Raw genomic sequence first — 18,451 nt, forward strand, 5'->3', positions numbered from 1 at the left:
CCTCTAATCTCTCCCTTTTTGATGCAATTTAAGATTAAGGAAATGAAAGGCAAGGCTGACTGTGAACGGTTTTACAAACAGGACAGCCAAGGGGCCCTCAGAAGACAGTTTTGTAAGAAGCTTTGGCTTCAGTCCCCAGATAGGACGGAGGTGGGAGGCTCAGCAGCGCCTCTCTGCACAGGGCGCCAGGAGGGCTGGTATGTCTGCAGGGAAGTGGGCCATCAGTCCACGTAGGAGGTGGCAGTGGTCAGCACAGCTCACCAAAGGTCAGAGCCGGGCGAGGGAGACCAAAGAGCATGATCCTAAGAGCAAGAGGTGCCCCACTCTGATGGAAAGAGCCTCAGATTAAACATGCTGGGTCTGTTGTGTGACCTCAGGCAAGTCATTTCACTTCTCATACAAGGTTCCTAAGCTAAATTAGAGCCTCCTAATGGGCTCATGAGACCCTGATGCACAAGCACCACCTCAAGTGCTATGGAGAAATTGGAATAGAGCCCACAGCACCTCTTCAGCTCCACTGTTTTATAAATAAGATTCCCAGGTAAGAATTCTGGTAAAGGGACTTTCCTACTCAAAGATAAAAATACCTAAAGGTAGGAGACCAACAGATCCCCAGGATCCTTTCCAAGTCTAGATGGATAGAGAGGCAGAAAATGGACATCCTCAATTGTCTCACCTGACAGGTCCCCAAAGTTGCATTTGTAGAGACCAATGTAGGGCAGTACCAGGGAGTCTCCCTGGTATTCAATTGTTCTCTTTCAAAAGGAAAGAGATGATTTTCTCCAGCAACTCTAAACCTCTTTGGGGCAGGTACAAAGTGGAGCAGGTTTCCAGGTGTTTTGGTTTGGATATGAGGTGTCCCCCAAAAACTCCTGTGTTGATTGCAGGAATTTAGAAATTTAGGAATTTAGAAGTGAAATGGTTGAATTATGAGAGCTGTAATCTAATCAGTCCATCCTAGTTTGAATAGACTGAGTGATAACTGTAGGCAGGTGAGGCATGGCTGGAGAAGGTGAATCACTGGATCCTGACCTGGAAGTGTTCATCCCCTTTTTACTTTCTAACAAGGCACTGAGCCGCCTTCCTCCACTGGGCCCTTCCCCTCACCTTGGGCCCAGAGTCAGCCATCTATGGACTGAGAGCCCCAAATAAACTTTTCCTTCTCTAAGTTGTTTTTGTCGTGCATTTGATCAAAGTGACACAAAGTTGGCTAAAACACCTGGTGAAGATGGTAAAGGGTGACAGAAAAGGTAAAGTGACGATGTGTACAAGGAAGTCACTTTGTAGAGATGGGACGTGGAAAGAAGGAAAAGAGGGAGGACCTTTAGTAGAGTGGGGATGAGGGAAGTCTTTTATTTTATCAATAAACTGTGGGTGATTTCTAAAGTTCTCTTAGGCCTTTGCCACTTTATGTTTTATGATTCTTCTCTATCTCTTGACCTGGCTGGACAACAGAGTATTCATCGCAGTAGGAGATAGCCAGTTGCAGATGGCTAAGTACGTGTATCAGGGATTTTCAAATAGACTGATGGATAGAAGCCATCAGCAGAAACCTCAGAGCAAGCACTGTAGGGAATTCGTTGATTTGTTCTGGGTTATTTATCTAACACATTTTTGTCAAGTGCCTACACTGGACTAGGCACTGTGGATTAAGGATCACTCAGCAGGCAAGCAGACAACTGAGCTCTCATAGGCTAATGAGAATGTCAGAAGCTGCACAAAGAATCACATGTGTGATGCAGACTATAGAAGTGGAAGTTCAGGCCATTCTGAGAAGGTAATCCAGAGATACTGGGAGCCTGGGTCTTCTCCCCTGAGAAAAGACCTGGTTCCAAAGGCAGCACAAGAAGGTTCAGAGGGATGCCCAAACCAGCGTCACCCTGTGTCCTCTGATCCAGAACTACTATCTGATCACCTCCTGCCCAAGCCCTGTTCGTCCAAGAGAAAGGAAGCCTCCAAAGGTGAGAACCCTTGAGTCCCTTCCACCTAACTCATCAGAAAGGATTTTAAGGTCTCCTACCAGCTACACATCCCCCTCCCATTCTATAAAAATTCCCTTACTGAGATTGCATTGATAAAACAACATCACCCGGAAAAAAGAAATGGATGGACTGTTCTATTCAGCTGTCATCAAACCAGACTTGAGCACTATAGGATGCAATTCTCATACTCAGAAGTCCACAGACAAGACTTATTCAAAGAAGGTGACTAGAGTGTCAAAAAAGGAAAAAAAGAAAAATAAAACAGATCCATGACTCATGAAAACATGCAAGATTTTACAGAGGACACAGAGTGTTCAGGTCAACTCTATTCAACTCTGAGAACTATCCTGAGGAAGAGGACAAACACAGATCCATTCCCAAAAATGAGAGCAAAGGGCAAAAGTTTAAAAAACAGGTATTTTATCTTAATTTTTTTAAAGGAATTTCGTAAAAATTGCTGAAAATGAAGTTGAAGGCTTTGGAGATTAAGAGACAGTGTATTGCCCATGGGAGAAATATAAGCAGAGGTTTAGAGGCCATTTAGCAGGGATGTTTTTAAAAAGGAGACAAGAATGAGGTAAAGAGCAGGACCAAGTTCTTGGAGATACATCCTGCCTCTGTGCAAGTCAGATCATGCCGCCTTCCCTCCCAAGCCTTCAATCTTTGTCATTCCTCTCTCCTAGAATGTCTTGGCCAGACCCTCCGGAAGCTTCTGAAGACCCAGAGAGAGGAGAATTCTCCAGGGAGGGGCTCAGTGAGCCTTGCTGAGCTCTGGTGCTGCACTCTCAAGCTCACACTGTCCCTGCCCCAGAACACAGGACCATCCAGCCCATTGCACAGTAAGTGGGAAATAGTGAAAGGCTGGTCTCCTACTTCCAGTCAATAGTTTGCATGGGAATCTGCTTCTTGATTTCTAACATCGGGTCTCAAAAGTTTTGCCTGCAGCAACCCCTGACCTGCCTCACTAGCATGTCTGCCAGCCCGGAAGCTGATCCTATACCCCAGATCAAGAAGAATTTGTGTTTCTAGCCTGTCCACACAGCGGCAGCTCCTCGCACGCTGTCGTACACGGTACCTTTAAACAGCAAACTTTTCTAAACAGGCAGAAAGCAAAATGGATTCCATCCAGGCAAACTAATCCCGAAAAATCAAAATCTTCCACATGGGGGTGATGATAAACAGATGCCTCTCATCTCCACAAATGAAAGGTCACCCACAGACAGTGTGGAGTAATTATTAAATAACTTCCCCCATTTGTTCAGGATCAGTAGCGACCTCATTACCTGGATCCGAAGACAATATCTCTAAGTCCTGGGCAAGGATCCAAAAAGGTCATTAATAACAGAAGAGTCCCTAAATTTGCAGGAAAAGGAAAACCGGCTCTAATTACAGAAGCCAAGCATTCCAGCCAGCCCTTTGCATCAACAGTTTGTATGGTAATAGCAATTTGCTTTCCTCCACCCCGACTTTTGCAGCTGTTTGATAAACAGCAGCCAGGCTGATCAAGTCTTTCCCTCTGCAAACTGCGTGAGCCTTTGGATGTCACACGTAGGGAATCAACTTGACTTGAGGGTGATATTATTATTATTATTATTTCTCATGGCCTCAGGTCAGAGGCCAAGGACTGGAAGCAGAGGCTCGGATTCCTGGCTCTTTGCCTAGATAACTGGACTTTAAGAAGAGCCAAGTAAAGAGTTAGGTGACCTTATGACAGAGCAACTACACTGACTCCTGACCTTGGTTCTCCTGTATCGCCCCCCCACACACACATACACACAAACTGGATTGAGAACAAGCTTCCATGGTGGTCTGGAATCAAGAAAACAACCCCTTCTTAAGTCACCTTAAGTTAACCCATCAGTCAATAACTTCCTTAAGCCAATGCACCTGACTTCTGCAAAGAAGCCCCCACCCCTACAGAGAGTTACAGAGGAAGGTCAAAGCCTCAGCAATTTCATTTCCCTACCTTCCCTCTTCTGCTCTACACCTGAATTAGTATAGCATAGAGGAAAGAGTCTAAGCTCCAGAGCCAAACAAAGCCACTGGTAAAACCTGCCTCTGACCCACTGAGACTTAGGCCAAACTCCCAGCCTCCTCCTTCATCTGCAGAATGGACCTTCCTCTTCCCTGCTTCCTGATGCTGCAGGCTACCAAAGGGGTCAGTTTCCTTGACCCCATCCCCCCCTTCTTATAAGCCCTTCACCAACCTCACTCCAAACCCAGAGGTGTTGGCAGGATGTGAGCTATGGGAGTATTTGGGGATAGCTACCTATCAATGTGCAATGTCATATAAGCAGAACTGTTTGGGGTCATGAAATGTCCTTGGGAAACAGCTGACATCCCCGATGGAAGTCTGAAGGATCGTGACACAATCCCTCCCAGGGTTATTCCAGTGAATAGATCTGAGGAATCTAATTAAGCACTGAACATCCCATTTCCACCCTCTCAGCCTTGTGCTCCAGGGGCACCAGGCTATATCCAGCGTGGCCCCCAAATGTGCCTGATAATTAAAACTATTTCTGCCCTGGCTGATTGCTCCCCCTCACCATTACTCTCTCCCATTACTGGAGAAGCAAACAATAAATAATTTAATAACTCAGGTTGAGTAGAATCTGGTTCCAAAACAAAGTGTTTTAATTCTCCAGTGTGCCTGCTTTCAGCATTACTGTAATTCCATTTCCCTTCACTTGACTGGGCCTTTTGCTGCTTTTTAGGCTTCTCGTATTTCTCCCCAAGTTTTCCCTCGGGGCCCTGACAGCTGCATTACAGCAGGGCTGGGCAACCAGCATGACATCACTCACTGCTAGGCCAGCAGCAGCAGCAGCAGCAGCAGCAGCAGCAGCGCATGGACTCATTAGCCTAGTGATCTGCCCTCCTTTGATGGGCATGGAAATCTGACCATGTGGCTGCAGCAGGGCTCTGCCCAGGGTAATGGGGCCTTCTCCCTCCCTCTCCATTCTTCTTTTTCCCTTGCTTGCCTTTCTGTGATCTTCCAGCTATGAGCAGTCTAGTTGGGGGGAAAGGCCTAGAGAGGGGACGATCACCAGAAGGAGTGCAGGGGAGCAGCCCCTATCCTTTAGTGTGAGGCTTGATCACACACTCCCATCCTGGTTCCAAAGGAGAGATCTCCCTGACTCTAGGAGAACCCCCAATCCCCAAAAAGAGGTTAGCTTTCGCTGCTTTCCAAAGACACCCAGAACCACAGCAATCTTTCCCTGAAGTCAAGATAAGTCTCCTGCCTGGCCCTGCCTCCCCCTGCCCCCACCCCACCCTTCCATCCTTCCCAGCAGCAGCCAGAATGTGCTGACGTGAGAGTCTGGTACCCTTGCCTAAAGCCAAAGGGGCCAGGGAGCAGCAGCTGCAGGGGAGGAACAGGGGTAAGAGGAAACGCACCAATGGAGCTTTCGTTTAAATAAAGAGCAGGGAAGCATTGTGCTCCATTGATTACAATTTTTTTCCCCCTGAATGTTGTGACATTTGCAGGAAGGCTAATTTATTCAAGCATGGAAATCTTTAAAAACTTAATTAAGTTATTTCTGTGATTTTCCATGCCTTATTGTTTCGAGTTCACATTTACTTTCATCCTTGTTAATAAAAAATTTTTGAAAAAAAAATAGAGGGGGGGAGGGGAAGGAAGAAAGAAAGAGAAGAAATGATCTCATGGAACCTCCCAGACTATTTCTAGATGCTCTGTTCTCCTGCATGAGGCCTCAGAGCAAAAAGGAAGCAAGAATGTGACCTCCAGGGTCAGGCTCCAAGTCAAAGCCCCACCTCTTTGAAGATGGGTGTAGGATTAGTGCAAACCCCTCCCCCTATGGCCTTCCTGGCACTGTGCGAGCTTAGGTGAGTGTGAACTGTGGTGTGATTTGCTTACAAAATATTGCTGATGGCATGGCATTTAATGACTGTCCTCCAAACAAACTTGGTACTGCATCGTGTAGGGTACTGTGAGATGATATGATGAGGTGGCATGAAAAAGGCAAAACTGAAATTCACAAAGCAAGACCTCATTCTCCAATAGGTCCATTCCCAGAGCCAGATGTCTTCCCTGGGCTCCTCACTACTTTGAAATAAAAGCATGATCAAAGTTTGGATTTTCTCCAGCCTGGGTACCAAATCCCTAGAAGCTGTGCTCCCTCCTTGCTCATTGAGGGTGCACCCAAGATGCCTCCGGAACCTCACTCACTGATGCTTTGGTTAGTGGCCCTACCTGAGTCACGGAAGCTATGAGCACTCCGATGCCAGGATGGGGTGGGACAGAGCCAAGAGGAGATTGAACAGAGAAACAGATAGAACTTCCCATCAGAAAAATGCAGTCAGTCCATGCTGGCAGAGAGAATGTGTAGGGGTTATTTTGCAGTAAACACACATTTATACAAATAGAGAACTTTATGGTGAAGGTGGTTCCCACCTTAGTGGGTTGGCTGAGGGTATGTGAGAAGGAAGGAGGCTCTAGAATTTGGTGTTAGGACAGGGTCTGGTTAAGACAGTGATAAGGGGAAGCCACACCCTTCAGCTGTCAAAACTGAGAAGGTGCATTTAAAGCAGAGGGTGGTGCTGGGACCCATCAGGTGTTTAGACTGTGCTCACTGCCTTCCTCCCTGAATTTGCCTGGTTGAACCCTCCTGCAGGTGACCCCAGCTCAGAACAAAGGAGTCATATTGAGTGTCCTTTCTTGGCACTTGAGCCCAATCTGGAAACTGCCTCACTAGGAAATACTGTCCCTATAGACAGCTCTGGGCTACCACCCTTTGATTAAAAAGATAACATTCCTGTTGAGTCCAAGGTGCTGTGTATCCTGCCCTAGCCCCTAAGTGAATTCTTGGCTTTGTCCAAGACACTAGACTTACTTCCCCTGCTGGGACCAAAACCCAGGTCATCTGTATGCTGATGACATTTGCACATATTATTTTTAAGTCATTAGTCTCTGCCTGATATTGTGAGTCAGGAACTTTAATAGGAGAAATTTATGGCTTGTCTCCTCCAATCAACACAATAATTCATGGTTGTGTTGAGTATGCTACACTAATGGATATTGCTTTCAACTGGGTGTTTTTTTTTTTCTTGTTTTTTTTTTTTTTTTCCTTATCCCCCCTCCAATTCATTAGCTGGTTCCTCCTGTTTATTAACAGGAGCAGCAGGCATTTCCCTCTCCCGGGCTGGCCACTAACACAGTGAGTCTCCAAGTGTGGTCCTTAAGAGGCCTCCAGGTGGTCTGCCTGCTAATCCAAATGGAAAGTTATACAAAAGTGCTTTTTCTTAAAGTACAATTTCCAGAGCAGATTTGAATCTGCATTTAAAAGGCCCAAAATGAACATTTTCAGAAGTGTAAGCACAGTAATGATTATTTACACAGGTAAAAGTTTCTGTGGACCATTACAAGGTGTTTGTGCTAACAAATGATATAAGTGAAACAGCTGGAGCCCAGGCCCTTCTGCTGCTGAGGGCCCAGGATGAGGTGCCTGGGGAGGCCAAGGGAGCCCTGTCTGTGAGGGTTATCTAGGCCTTGGCCTTCAGTGAGGTCTAGAAGAAAGGGCCCCGGCTGTCAGCCTATCCACCTCTTTTCAATATTAGTTTGGTAAACAAAGAAGGAAAATAAAAATAAAAAGCTGATGAAGATGGAGGAGATGTTCATCAGCTGATGATGTAGAAACAGAGACCGGGAGGGCTGCTGTCATCCATCCCTCCTGCCTCCCCTCTGCCTCTGCTCTCTTCAGAACCAACACAAAGCCACACTCCACACTAATGGCACGTTTACTGAGCACAACAGGGTGCATCCTGGGCACTCCTTCTGGTGACCCAGGCCTGCCTTAAAGAGCTTGCCAACCATTGCCAGAGTCTTCCTTGGTAAGAGAAGAGAAAAGGCAACCTTCAAACAAGACTCTCTGGGCATATTAGTCCTTAGTCGAATTTTAATTTCTGCCATTCAACAAGGAATGGGAGTGGAGACCACTCCTCCAAGCCCACTGGAACCCCAGCTCTCTGCAGCATCCCTTCTGCTAGCATTTCTGGGGTGCTCGAGGGTTCTTCTACTCATTGATTGAATCTGATGTTCAATGTGTGTGGGGGGTGGGGTGAGGATTAAGGCTCTGACACTGTCAAAACCATTCACTGGTCCTTTAACAGGCTGCATTGTTCCTGAGTTGGCCCATTAACCTTCTGCTCTTCCTTCTTCCTTGTCCCACCTTGCTCCAGCCGTGATTCAGGATAACTCCTCACCTTATCTAACCCTCCTTTGATGAGCCTCAAACTCCCTCCCCCCATAGTGTCCACTTGTTACACTAAAACAAAACACTATAGTTGTTTCTTTTTCTCCCTCAGACACATAAAGACTCTAATCCTTTTTTTCCCCATCTCCTCCTTCTCCCCATTCCTTGTCACCCGTGCTTCTCAAATTTTTGCACACAACTAAACCAACTGAAGGGCTCACTGAAACCCAGAATGTCAGACTGGTCCCCAGAGTTCCTGATTTGGAGGGTCTGGGGTGGGACCTGAGATTGTGCATTTCCAGCAAGTTCCTGAGTGATGTAAATGCTGCTGTTCAGAAATTATGTATGCTTTGGGAACTCTGTCTGGTGTGAGGCTTACCGACTCCTCCAGGCAATCTTGGGCACGTTTGCAAGCTTCTTTCTGTATTGGAGACGATCCTATTCTTGTCTGTCCCTTGGGTCTCCCCAGGGGCCATGTTCCCCTTACCTGCAGTCACAATCCAATCAGATGCACCTTTCCCTTTCCTATGGATTCGCTGCAGCCCAGCCCTGCTGCTCCAGTCTCTGGACACTCCCAAGCTTCTCTCTCCACCCATGCGTGTGGCTTCTCGCCTTGGGCTTTTCTCTCATTCCCTCTGTTCCTTCCCATCCATCTCTGTCTGCCAGATTCTTGCATCCAGGCTTCCTCTGGCATCTATCCATTGTCCTCATCCATCTAGCTGTGCAGATATTTACATTTCTAAAGCCCAGTGTGTTTCTGTGATTCTTCCTACTTCAGCCAAACAAGGATTTGCTCTCAAATCTACTCAGTTAGGCTGTGGGGCATGAGAGGGGGGATACTGTACCCATTTGGAGGAATGGCTCTTGAGGCTGGTATTCATCAAGAGAAAGAGTGATTTCAGCAGAGACAGATGACAGGCGGTACCTTTGACCACTGTCCCACTAGAGGATAGGCTAGAAAACTAGCAAGCTGTTCAGTTGGGTCTTATTGATCCTTTTTAATCATACTGAGTCGATAGAAAAACCCCTCCCAGAGGCCTTGTCATGAGTATTTATTTGCAATACTCAAGGACCAAGAGGTATATATATATATTCATTCTTAGAGCATAAGCCCTTGATCCCTGAGAAGCAGAATAATAGAGGACAGTGGTTGAGAATATGGGGGGCCCTGGTCTTGAATTGTCCGATGTGAATCCTAGCCCTGACTAACGTGCTCGGTGATTGTGAGCAAGCACCCACCTGTCAAAGCTTCAGGGTCCACATCTGCAAAATGGGCATGAGGCCCTGAGGCAATGTCCAGAGAATGAAATGGAATACACAACCAGGACTTGCCACCTGTGGCTCATACACAGGACCCAGGAACCGCTACATTATCAGCCTCTAAGTGTGATGTATCCTGGGAGCCTCAGAATCTGGGACCAGAGACTGAGCAAAGTCATATGGGTCACCTTCTGCTATGGGTGGGACTGGCCCCAACCCGAAGAAGGTAACCCTGGAGTTTCTCAGACAATCACCATTCCCCATTTTGCCCTGAGCAGTCAATCCCCTAGCACTTACGTTAAAAGCTTTGGGCTTTGGTTTTTGTCTTGTTTTGTTTTTTAAATAGAAAAAGAAAAAAAATCCTATTCTTGTCTGTCCAGTGTTTTTCCAGCAAAACAGCAAGTCAGCACTAACATTCTCCTTAGTCAGCAAAATGTCGGCTCAGTGGGGGATCTGGGGGGAGTCTGCAGAGTCCTTAGTAAGAAAAGAGGAGAGGGGTTGGCCAGGCACTGCCAATTTCCCAGGTCCTCCAGAGAATCTGCAGTAATACCTCCTTTCCTTCCTGCTCACTTTATACTTCCTGCCACCCTCGGAACCCCCTGAAAGACAAACTGGGGTCTCCAGAGCCATGAGAAATAAGAAAGTACTTCTTCCAGCCATAGCCTGGAGTCTGATGGCCAGAAAGGTGCAACCCTCCTTGGACACAGTCTTTGAGGGCCTCTCTTTCAGATGTCTGTGCTTGTGGCAGGGGAACAAGGGTTACACCACCAACCACTCACCCACCACCAAGCTGCTTTCTGGGAATGTCCTGGCCCAAAAGGACTCAGCTCACTGGCTTCAAGGAAGCACATGTCAAGATCTGTTGGCCATTTTTCACCCTAAGTCTCACTCTTATCCCTGCCACGTGACTGCTAGTGTGGCAGTGTGCAGTGGCCAGAATAAGAAGCCTGTCATCTTCTATCAGCCAGGGCAGCCAACCCTTAGAATGGCAGCTAGGCCTAACCTTGCAGGATTGTAAGCTCTATATTCTGAAGAGGTGAGCAAGTTACTTAACCTCAGTGGACATCCGTTGTCTCATCCAGGAAATGGGGATAATAGATGCCTACCTCACAGCAGACATCCAATACTTAAGAGGGCTTGCCCAATACGACATGGCTCTTGTGACTATTTAAAACAGTTTGCAATACTGGTAAGTTGATTTCGTGTCCAAGTCAGGACAAGGTTATATTCAGCATCCTAAGCATCTTCAGCTAAAAGGGGCCTAAGTGTGTTAGAAAGCAAGCCCAAGATATCCCCTGCCGCTCCTGCTCCTCCTGGCTCATCCCTAACTACATTTGTATTCCTCTGCCGCCCGCTGGCCTGTGCATATGGAATACATTTTCTTTGGGTGTCTTGCCATTAACGTTTTCATTTCTGCTTAGTGTCAGGGGCTTTGCACATCACTGGCCTTCCAGAGCGCTAAGCCCGCCTTTGTGTAGGCTGGCTTTGTTCTCTCATTTCCTGATCAGCCAGGAAGCATTCCTGGGCAAGAGCTCTGGGGAGGAGGGGTTTTGCCTGGCTGCTCAATACCCTGAGTTTGGGAGAAGGCTGAATCAAGTGGCTCCTCGTTCAAGGGTTCCCCTCTCCCTCCCTAGTACATATCTCTGCCTGCCTATGGACCAAATTGAGCCTTCTTTCCTTTCCAGGATTTCTGACTCTTCCCACATGTGGTTCTTCTAATCTCTGCTTATAAACACAAGGAAGCATCCACCTTTGAAGCTTATGTTATCAGTAAGCTGAGCATGACTCTGGAAAGACCATCTTCTACTTAAAAGACTCTAATAACTCAGTGTTGGCAAAGGTGCAGTGAGATGGGCACAGCCACAGGCCGTGATTGATGGAAGTGTAGGTGGGTCTAGTATTTCTGGTGGGGAGGAGGTAGGGAGAGCAATTAACCGACATTTTGAAACTGTGATTCCTCTTTTAAGAGAGTGTCCTCAGAAAATAATCAAAATTATCTTCAAAGATTATTGTGATACAAAGATGTTCATTGCAGTAGTGTTTACAATGGTATGAATTTGCAAATGATCCAAATATGCAATGATTGAGAATTGGTTAACTACAGGTATATATACCCACAGAATCAAATATTAGAAACTATTTTTAAAAGATGCTATAAAATGATATCTAAGGAATTATCATCATATAATCTTAAGTGAAAAAGAAGACTATACAAATGGAAATAAAATAAAATTCCAAATTTATTTAAAAAAACATGTGCAGAGGGAAAAAAAACAGATTGCAATTAAATCCCTGAAGTATGAGCAGTGATTACCTTTAGTTGTATAAATGTGACCAATATCCTCCTTTCTTCTGTAGGTTCCCCATCTTCACTAGACCAAACGTTTATTATAACAGGAAAAGAGTGACAATTGTGTAAACCAAAGTGATGCTTTCATCTCCAGGGTCCTTGACCACTACAGAAAAGTTAGGCTCATCCCAGGGAAGCATCTTCAACCCTGACCTGTGAGGGCATTGCAGGGGAGGTGCTGTCTGAGCCCCACTAGCCTGACAATGTATGACCAGGCCTGACCAAGCCTGGTTGTCCAGGTAGGCAGAGCTGGCCTGGCCATGATCTCCTGCAGCCCTGCACATCCAGGAGTCTTTTCTAAGCCTCCTGTTAGCAGGCTCTCCTCCTGTCTATTAGGTCACTGCAGATTGATTCACCTCACTTCACTGTGGTTTACAATTTGCAGTTCTTGACCCTTACATTCTCCCCTGGTGCTGGAGCCATGTTTCTGCAATACCAACAAGCCAATGGCAGTGAGCAGCACATCGGCTACGAGCCTTGTATCCTCCTGGCCTCCCCAGCAGGCTCCCTGCCCTCTTGTGTCCTTTCTGTCCCCATCTTGCCTCCGCACATGTGAGGCTGCTTCTTTAAGAAGCCTTATGGGGTCCTACGGAGAACAGGTGGGGAAAGGGAGGGCAGGCCTGGGACCTGGCCAACGGGAATTCAGTTCTCTACAACAAAAGTTCTAATTTCTAGTCCAGCCAAGAAACAAGAGGCTCAATTTGCAGAATCCAAATTTTATACATTATCTTTGAATGTGGAGCAGAGAGCTCAGAATTTCTATTCCAGATTACCATACTGGGTGAACTACAGAGGCTGAAAGTCGGAACATTGGATTTAAAGTGTGGTATTTGCAGAAAGATCAGAATGATCTTTTTTACGAACTATGTCAGCAGAAGATGCCCTGGGAATTAGCATAGCTCTCTGGCTATCCCACTGCCCCCTTTTGCCAATCACGAAAACCTCCAAATTTTATTTATTCAGGCTCCAAGGCCTTGGGCCACCTGGTCCCCACAAACTTACCTACCTGATTTCTCACTTCTTCTGCACAGAGACTTCTGTCCATAAACCCACCCTCTCTACACCCTTCCTCTGGAATCTTCTCCAGTTGCTTCTGGCTGGTCCCCCTTCTGTTGTGATTACAGGCGCAGCTAGACACTCCGGGAGGAAACCTTCTCCTATTCTGTCTCTCCCAGTCACCAGCTCAAAAGCTTAGGCCAGTCATTAACCTTCCTGAGCCCCAGCCTTCTCATCTGCAAGGAAATCTAGGGGTTGAACCAGACATCTAAATACCTGTCCAGTCGTCACCTTCTCCAGAATTCATTGTGACTATATTGGAAGCTGGTTCAGAGGGAGCCCCTGCCAGGTCTGAAGCCCACAGGTGACTGCAGCTCCATTTCCAGGACAGAACAGTTCCCCAGGCTGCTTCCAGGATTCCTGCATCTGTCAGTGTGCTCCACACTTCTATTTGTTTGTTGTTTGCCTTGTCCTGTGCAGGTGTAAAACACCTCTGGAACAATGGCTGTGCTTCTTCACGACCTCCTTACACGGTGTTCAGAACACAGGAAACAGTCAGGGAAGGTTGTTAGTTCTCTGACTAATGCCTGCCCCTCAGGCGGACTGGAAAAAGGGACTCATTTAAATTTGGTTTCCCTGCCAGAATTGTCAGGCCTCAGTGGCCTTGGGAAATCACCAAGGAGGAAAATCACCATTTATCCTAAAAACCCTGCAATCTGCAAGGCCTGCCATCATCTCCAAACCTCTACCCAGCCCTCACATGGCAGCACGAACAGCCATGTGGAAGCTGTTCCCAGGGTCATGGTCACTCCTGGAGAAGAGGTAAGGACCAGCTAGGGATTGCTGGAGTCATTAAAACCCAGAGCCTGCACTCCTCACATCTGCCAAGTTAGCTGGAGTGGAGCTGACCTGGAGGTGGGATGCTGATGTGAGATGCATTACACTCTGAGAGCTTAAAGCTGTCTCTACTGTGTGATCCCAAAGAAGTCACTTGACATCTCTGAATATCATTCTCCATTTCTCTACAAAAGAAATCATAACACTTACCTTGCTGGGTCACTATGATTCTTAAATAGAATCAGCCATGTAAGCCTGCTTTTGAAAATATGAATAGTTCACACTTTTTACATATTGCTTACTGGTATTCTAAAGTGTCTGGACCAATATTGTCCTTCTTTTCCTGCCATAAACACTCCCTTTACACAATGTCATTGTCAGGTGAGCTACAAAATGAGAGAGAAGAATTGGAACCCACAGGGCATTTCCACACTGAAACAATGGCATACGTGAGATTTTTGTCTTAGAGACTAAAATGGTCATATTAAGTATTTCAGTTCTGTGTGTGTTGGGTAGACATAAGGAATTCCCTGAAAACATCCCTCTTCATTTAATGCTTTTTCTTTCTTTCTTTTTTTAAGAGAGTGTGAGAGAGAGAGAGAATTTTTTAATATTTATTTTTTTAGTTTTTCGGCGGACACAACATCTTTGTATGTGGTGCTGAGGATCGAACCCGGGCCGCATGCATGCCAGGCGAGCGCGCTACCGCTTGAGCCACATCCCCAGCCCAAATGCTTTTTCTACAGTAGAGAAACACTCCCAGTTCATAAGAACTAACTTAGGAGACAATCCTTGGAACCCTGCCCATCTGAAAGTGGGGTTCTACCTGTGTTAAATCACCTTCAGATGCAGCCGTTCTGTGCCAAACTGGTGGGCTAATGACACACTCGCAGATCACAACATGCCTGTGATATCCCAAACACAGGTGTGGTCCCTGCCTTCCCCTGCACAGGAAGGAAGGGGTGAGAGGCATAAAAGCAGCGGCACTTTCTTGGCCCTTTCTACCTGCACTGGGGAAGTTCTGCTCTGGATCTTCAGGGCTGTGAGCTCTTTTCCAATAAAGAAATGTCTGCAAAAGGCAAATACATTTGAGCAGTCCCAGGTGAAAGGTAATCTCAGAATAGACACCTATCCCTTAGCCAGAAATTAAAAACCAGATCCTGCATCCTAAAAGAAAGCCAGAAGAGACAGGAAGAAGGGCCTGGGAACTCCAAAGCCAGCAGTGGATCACCCAGTGGCTCTGGATAAAGCCCAGAGTTTTTGGGAGGGATCTGCAGTGCTTAGAGAAACTAGCACTTCATGCAACCCAGCCCCTTCCCCCTCATGGCTGAAGACCAAAGGTGCTGTCTGCTGAGCTCAACCGTGTCCCCCCTTCCTCCCCAAAACTCTTATATTGAAGTCCTCTCACCCTCGAGCCTCAGAATGTGACTGTATTTGGAGACAGAGTCTCTACAGAGGTAACTAAGGAAAAATGAGGTCAGGAGGGTGGGCCCTAATTCAATATGACTGGCATCCTTATAAAACAGGAGAGGAGGACACAGGCAAGAACACAGAGGGAAGGCCATGCGAGAACAGAGGGAGAGGATGGCCATCTGCAGGCTGAGGAGAGGCCTCAGAAGAAACAGTCCTGCCAATATCTGGAGCCTGGACTTTCAGCTTCCAGAACAGTGAGATGATACATTTCTATTATTTCTGCCATGTAGCCTCTGGCCCTTGGTTATGGCAATCTTAGAAGATGAATACACTGCGAACAAAGCCAGATGCAAATCGGAAAGAAAATAAGACGCTGACTCCAGATCTCCCAGTCAAGATACCCTCCAGACTGAGATAGAGTGGTCCAAACACTTCTAGCTCTGAAATAATATGACCTGGGCTCCGCGTTTGCTCCCTGCCTCACCTCCATGCACAGTCCTGAGCTGCCTGTCTACTTGTCCTGTTGGCCCCAGCCGGCGGCTCATCCTCTGTCTTCATGGGCCGCTCAATACAGAGCCTGCCTCCATGGCTGCTCCCAGGAGCCGTCTCCATCCCCAGAGAAAGTCAGATGCAAGCCCCGGGAATGGGGAGGAGCACAAGAAAATAAAAGGGAGCCAAGTAAATGCTGTGGAGGCCTCATGGAACCTCCACTGTGAGGTCCGGCTGTGCAGGACAGCTTGGGTTTTGGAATTTTTTCCTTCAACGCCTTTTACCACCCTGATTATCCCATCAGGTGCACAGGGTCAACTGACAAGGGGGGTGCTTGTTTTCCAGCCCAATTTCCTTCTATTGGCTATTTCATCAGCTATTTCCTTTCCCTTCCTTGCCCACTGCCCTCCATTCTGTCCCCAGTGTTACTGTGTTTCCCATCCAGAGCTTCTCCAACTGTCACAAGACCTACTCCTAGACCACCCCAAGCTCAGAGAAGCTAAGAGTAGAGGGCTTCCTTTGCTGAAGGCCTCCAATGTGCCTGGCACTGTATCTGCCCCATTATTTCTAATCCTCACAGTCACCCTTGCAAAGGGGAGTGGCCGCTCTCTCTCTAAGACCAGGAAGCCTAGGGTCAGGCAGCTAGTCGGAGACAGAGCAAGGACAGAAACCTCACTCCACCTGACTCCGTGGCTTTGCGCTTTCTGCTCCACCACTGCCATGACAAGGCACACCTGTGCAAGCTCACATAGGCTGAAAAATGATAGACAATGAAGAGTGCTGCTTTTTTCCCAATTCTTGTTTTTTTTCCCCCCAAATTCTTATTGTTAATAAATGTGAGACATGAAAAAGAGAGAGAGAGATAAATCTTCAACAAACACAGAAATCCCATGATTTCCAAACCTGAGATCTGATCTCCAACTCGAAATCCTCTGTGTCTTCGTTTTGCCTGAAGAGAAGTCTAAATTTCTTCGGAGCCTGGAGCTGCTCCCCAGTATGTGCCTCCGTCAGTCTGGCCCCTCCTTCAGAGCAGCCAGCCCATTTGAAGTTATAAAATCCAATGATGGTTTGATTAGAGTTTATCTTTCGGCACTGGCCCAAAGTTTCACAGGCAGCATGACCACATAATGTATTTGTGTAAACAGGAATACATTGGAGAGTAAAAGGGGGTACTATTAATATAAGGAATAGCCAGGCCTGGCAGCATGACTTTTAACTACAGCAGCTCAGGAGGCAGGAGGATTGCAAATTCAAGGCCAACCTGGGTAACTTAGCAAGACCCCTACTCAACATAAAAAAAAAAAAAAAAAAAAAACAGAAAGGGCTAGGGATGAAGCTCAATGGTAGAGCACCCTGAAATTAATCCCTAGTACTCTCCCGCCCACAAACACACACAAATGGAATAATAAGGAGAGAGGGAAATTGAGACACATGGTCATCTTAGGCAGGAAGCAGAGACTGACTCTGGCTTTCCATTATAGTCCTAGTGCCAGGTTCTATACTTGGCACATGTAGAGGCTCAATAAATAAGTGTGCCAATTGATTTAACATGTCTTTTAAAGATTTCTCACTATCTCGTCCCACTGTAGCTTTTAGGTTTTATCTTCCGCAACTTCTCTTGAATCCCAATCCAGATGTACACAGGGTCTCTGTTTAGCCCACCTTGAACAGCCCACCCAGCCTGGCGCCTCTAAGCCTTCACACAACCATCACCTCTGCTCACAGTCTTCTCCCCTCAGGCTCCACCTGTCTAATTCTCCATCCTTGAAAGTCTTCTCCACTCAAATGCTCTTCTTAAAGTCTTTCTCCCCAAACATGTGTATAGACCTCTCTAGTGATATAAGTCTCACTGGGTCATGGTTATAACTGTGGGTTCTCCAGGTTGAAGGATGATTCATTTATCTTCCTAGGGTCATTCTGATGGCATGCACAGAGTAGGCACAGGACATAGCCTGTTGAAAGAATCAGGGAAGGTTGAGAGTCTTCTTGGATGTCACTGTCAAGAAAGATTAAAAAGGAGGAACTTGAATTCAGAAGTAATGGCATCCATGGTGCTGAGAAGGCAGATGCTTACCCACTTACAGCCCACAAAGCTGGGCACATAGCTAGCACATCATCAAACCATCATATTATTATTAGCATTGTCAATCATTTATTTGGATATGCCCTTTCACCTGTCCTTCCTTTCTTCTACAACTCTAAACCAATTCTCTGTTCAGTCTTGGTTCCCCACCAACATTTTTTTTTCTATTGGAACCAAATGTCCCCCCTGCCTTCTGTCAGTCTGGGAGTCCTAAAGGAGCCACTTCCTTGGTAGGCAAGTCCTCCTGGCTCCTCATCACACCACGTTCCTCAAAGCTCTCTGATTCCAGGGCTGCTGCTGGACTTCTTGGAGCCTCCATCTACCCCTTGGCCAGGCTGTTTATATTCTTTAAAGACCTTTCACGTAAAGCCTGTGCTAATATTTACATCTCTGCTTAACTAGGCTGGCCTTCACTGCCCTGGGCATTTCTTCGACTCAAAGAGAATGGAGCTACGATCTTTCCAAGCTACTCAGTAGCTATTTTCCCCTCAGAGCACCAAAGCATGCTAAGTCAGAGCTGGAAGTTGCTTAGTGTGCAGGCTGCCTGGGAGTTGGGATAGGGCCAATGAAAGACGCACAGCTTTAGCCTAGTTGTAGAAGACACGCAGGCTTTGAAAACAGTCCTGTGTTTAGAACAACACTGAGCTACTCATCAGATTTGTGACCAGTAAATGATTTAATCTCTCCAGAGTCTTAGTTTCTGCACGTATAAAAAGGAAGTAATAATATTTCATAGGATTGGTATGAGGATTAAATGTGATAATGCATATAGAGAGACAGGCATATAGTGATTGCTCAGTGAGCAGTATCTACTACTGGAAAAATCAGTAAA

This window comes from Spermophilus citellus, assembly GCF_964194105.1.
Source record: "Spermophilus citellus genome assembly, chromosome: 2".
NCBI classification, from domain to species: Eukaryota; Metazoa; Chordata; class Mammalia; order Rodentia; family Sciuridae; genus Spermophilus; species Spermophilus citellus.